The sequence below is a fragment of the Salarias fasciatus genome, chromosome 23 (genome assembly GCF_902148845.1).
Source record: "Salarias fasciatus chromosome 23, fSalaFa1.1, whole genome shotgun sequence".
In the NCBI taxonomy this organism is placed as follows: Eukaryota; Metazoa; Chordata; class Actinopteri; order Blenniiformes; family Blenniidae; genus Salarias; species Salarias fasciatus.
The window spans coordinates 28,222,086-28,226,512 of record NC_043766.1 but is presented as its reverse complement, the minus strand read 5'-3'; the positions used below and the strand labels follow the sequence as shown (position 1 = coordinate 28,226,512).

At 54.7% G+C, this 4,427-nt stretch overlaps 1 long non-coding RNA gene across 1 annotated transcript; it reads left to right on the top strand.

The window, feature by feature from the left end:
• Positions 1 to 399: 399 nt before the first annotated feature.
• Positions 400 to 3,776, top strand: LOC115382110 (uncharacterized). Its single transcript, XR_003930495.1, has 3 exons — positions 400 to 410; positions 3,001 to 3,005; positions 3,672 to 3,776. It is a non-coding gene; the product is annotated as an uncharacterized LOC115382110 (long non-coding RNA).
• Positions 3,777 to 4,427: the final 651 nt, after the last annotated feature.

The following is a 4,427-nucleotide window of genomic DNA, read 5'->3' as shown; positions in this document are numbered from 1 at the left end:
CCAAAGCTGTCCGTCCCTGGGAGTGGGATCCCTCCATACTGTGGTTCTCCCCAAGATTTCTTCTTTTCCCACTGGGTTTTTGGAGTTTTTTCTTGCCGGATGTGAGGGTCTAAGGCGGTGGTTGTTTCGTTTTGTCTCGTTACTGTAAATATTGACATGTTAACATTATGCTTATTCACTGTTTTTATTTTTACCAACCAATGTAACATCTTGAAGCCCTCTGAAGCAACTAGTGTTGTGATACTGGGCGATACAAAAATAAATTGATTGATTGATTGATTGATATCAAAGTGAGTTTAACTGAGGACCGCTCCTCTTCATGGACATGCAGCGCAGCACGCGGCCACGACTGGTGTAACTTGCTGAATCACCGGAGTCCAGCCAGCTGTTGATGCCGGCTGATCTTCCGAGTGAAGTCCCCCATCGACAGCTCAGCCGCCGGTCAGCCGATTGCCACGTCGCAGTGGGCGGGCTGCCGGGCGGCCCCTCCCGCTGCCAGCCACCGGGTGGGGGTTGCTCCTCCTGTCGGGCGGCTTGCTGGGCTGTGCAGCCCCTCACCGTGCTCCCCGCTTGGGAGACTGGAGGACAGTTGTGTGATTTTATGGTCCAGAGCAGAGCGAGCAGAGCTTGGTCGCTCATGTGATCAGGTGGCAAAACATTATGAGAACCATAGTCAAACAACCGGGTGGTCTTTATTACCGTAATTTACACAAAAAGGGCACACTGTTGGTTTTTGACAAAATTAGAGGTTTAGGTGCGGAAAATACGGTATATGAAAACAAAATCAAAATCCTCTCTGGGGCCCGGACCAAACGTGGAGGCGGGCCATATCCGGCCCGTGGGCCGTAGTTTGGGGACCACTGCTCTACAGGCTCGCGCGGGACACTCTGGCGGCTGGCTCGGGAGAAGGTGGAGAGGGAGTCACGCTGAGTCAATCTCCGACGCTGAGACGCTGCTGCTGCTGCCGCTGATGCTTCCTGCTTCGGCCCAGTCATATGGGGTGGGGGCAGGAACATTCTCGGCGGTGGCATCATGCCCGCAGGCCAGTGATGCGGTGCCCATGAAGGCTGCTCGCCGCTGGGATTCTTCTAGCGGCAGGGCAAGGCAGGCAGGGCATGAAGTCCGCTGGCGGTGATGCTGCCAGCCGAGGCAGACGAAGCAGTGCTCATGGTGATCTTGCTCCATAAGAGCGGTGCCGTAGGAGGGGCAGGTGAAAGGCCCAATGCCCGATAGCGACTCGTCGCGGGCCGGCTTGTCCATCTTGATCTTGAATCTTGATCGCAAAGGTCTTGAATGGCTTCTTGTAAGTCTCAAGGGCTGAGGAAGAAGAAGGGAGATTTGCCACCTGGACTGTTGGTAAAATACCCTCGGCGAGGGGCGTGGTGATGTGCCAACACACGGGTAGGATTGGTGCGCATGTTTCAGTTTTGTCTCAGCGGATTGCCTGGGGCCAAGAGGAGTGCCAATAGCAAAGCCCGTAGGTGGGCTTAGCATATCACAAAGTACAAGTTTAAATGTTAAGACATTTATAGTTTTGTTAGGAGTCTGAATCTCTTTATGTAAGCGCCTGATATCTGACAGGGCCACATATCAGACCGGAAGTGTTACTGAACCATGTGGAGTCAGCGTCTCTGAGCGTCTCATGCTGTAGCAGAGGAGAGTGAAGGACCACTAAAGGCTAAAGTGAGCAGAGCCCGGTTTCCTGACAGATAGTGACACCTTGCTTCCCGCGGGCTGCAGAGGGGTTTTGGCCACGACCCGCACCGCGAGGAAGTCAGTAGAGCCATCAGGGGTGGAGCAGGGGTCCCAGTCCAGTGGGGGCGAAGCGTTTCTCCATGGACCCCTTTGGCCGAAACATCCCCAATAAAACATAATCGCTTTAAAAAAAAAATGCCGCAGATCAGCCCCTCTGACACAACCACAGCAAGCAGGCGCATGCATTCAGTCATTATGTCAAACCTAATTATAAACCTAATGACTTTAAGATATAGGTATCAAACTAGAGATAGAAATCAAATGACATCCAGTGATGTCGGATTCAATACAGCCAAGTTTTATAATTGTTGTCCGTTCTCCTACCGGAGAACAAGTCTGCTCAGGCCTTCCTGGGTCACCACTGCCTCCCCCAGTGATTCCCCTTAAAATCTCCCCGGCGCCCCGGGAAGGTTTGGTAGCGCCCCTGCCGGGCTTCCTGGTTGCGCACACGGCCACTGCACCAATCATGGCGGTGGACCTCCATCCAATCCGACTCTTCCTCCCACATCTGTCACACCCATCCGGTGGAGGATATGCAAAAAGGTCTAGTGGAGGAGGCCGATATGATCCTGCTCGCGTCATGACCGCTCGGAGTCTATGCTGCATGCCCCCCAGAGCCGCGACACCAGCCATATGGGGACGCACATGCTACAGTTGCTGCAGCGAGGGAGTGGTCCCCCCACCAGGGCTCCCTCCCTTATGACCCTCGCGGACGGCCAGACCGCCGAGACGGCAGGGCCCAGGCGCATGCTCTGCAAAACCCCCTCCTCCGGGGGCCCAGCTGTGGCGCCTCTAGGAACCCAAACCTGTCAATGCGAGTGGTGTGTTGGCCCCCTCTCCGGGGGGGCCTCCACCCGGAGGAGGGGGGCCAGCGGGTTCAATGTCTCCCAGCACTGCGGGGCACTCCGCCCCGGCGGCCGGGAGCACCCGGTCGAGTTTCTTCTCCTCTCTCGGACCTCTGGGTCCGAGAGGCTTGGAACTGCAATCTCACGGAACCTTGGCCAGAAAGAGATGTTCCAAACCTCTGGACAACTCTTAGCAGTGGATCACTCGGCTCGTGCGTCGATGAAGAACGCAGCTAGCTGCGAGCACTACCGTATTTTCGGCACTATAAGGCTCACTGGATTAATAGGCGCACAGTCAATGAATGGCTTTTATTAAAAAAAATCATACATGGGGCGCACCACATTTTAAGGCGCATAGGATGTATAGTATGAGTAGTATGAGCAAAATACATATTGGCAGTCTAGGTTGTTACATTCTCAGTTGAAATGTGTGAATAAAACGACATATCAGAGCGAGTTTGACTGAGGTTCGCTCCTCTTCACGGATATGCAGCTCAGAGCGGCCACGACTAACTCGCTTGGTCACCCGGGTTCAGCTGGCTGCGGTCTCCTGTGTGAAGTGCCCCACCGACAGCTCAGCCGCAGCCGGCCAGCTGCTCCCAGCATCCCGGCGAGTGGGCTGCCAGGCGGGGGCTGGCAGTTCTCGGAGTCGCAGCGTGGGGGCTGCCGCCCGGTGTCCAGCCACTTCCCACGTCCGCCCACGTGCAGCCGCGTGCCGTGCTCTGCGGTTGGGAGAGTGGAGAATGTGCCTGAAGCTTCATGAGTGCCGTTCTGTTTACACTAGCTAGCTTAGCAGCTTAGCAAGCAGGGGTTGTTTGCTCATGTGATCAGGGTGATTACCGTAATTGCCGCAAAAAAGGCGCATCAAATTATAAGGCGCTCTGTTGGATTTTGAGAAAATTACAGGCTTTTACGTGCACCTTATAGGGCATAAAATACGGTAATGTGAATTGCAGGACACATTGATCATCGACACTTCAAACGCACCTTGCAGCCCCAGGTTCCTCCCGGGGCTACACCTGTCTGAGGCTCGCTTCTCAATCACTCGGAAGGGGAAACCCGCTGCTCCAGAAAAGGTGTTGGTTGATATAGACAGCAGGACGGTGGCCATGGAAGTTGGAATCCAATAAGGAGTGTGTAACAACTCACCTGCTGAATCAACTAGCCCTGAAAATGGATGGCACTGGACCGTCGGGCCCATACCAGGCCGTCGCTGGCAACAAGGACCGCGAGGGCTATGCTGCAATGAGTAGGACTGGTCTGATTTATCGCCAGGCTGTGGCATATGAACTTGGCCACCCTGTCTCTGACTAGTGGATTTTGGTTCTTCTCAAAGTTCTGAAAGCAGAGAAGACACATGTCAAAAGCCAAATATGTGTGACAGGAAGCCGGCTGACAGGTTGACTCACGTAGGTGCAGACTGCAGTGCGCAGATCGAGGAAGCTGGGGCCTTGCCGGAGCCCCATGGATTTGACCACCTTCTTCCCCATAGCCTCAAGAATGATGGTGAAGCTGTGGGAAGACAACTTTGAATCAGCCCGACTCTAACAAGGTGTGTAAATATTCTGCCAACTCACCACCTCAGGAGGCCGGTGTTTGTTAGAAAAGTCCAGTCCCAGTATCGGTACCCGGCCCACCCAGTCATCAGGCGACAAACACCCTTGCTCTGGTAGCCTGGGTGATACAATTCTCACAGACTTTGGGAGTGCCAGCCGGCCGAAATATGTAATCCTGGTACTCCGGCTGTGGTTTGGGGGGCTGCTGGCTCTGGGGGGTGCATACCTGTCGGCAGTGGTGGGGTTTGGGGGTGGGGCCGGCGGTTGTGGG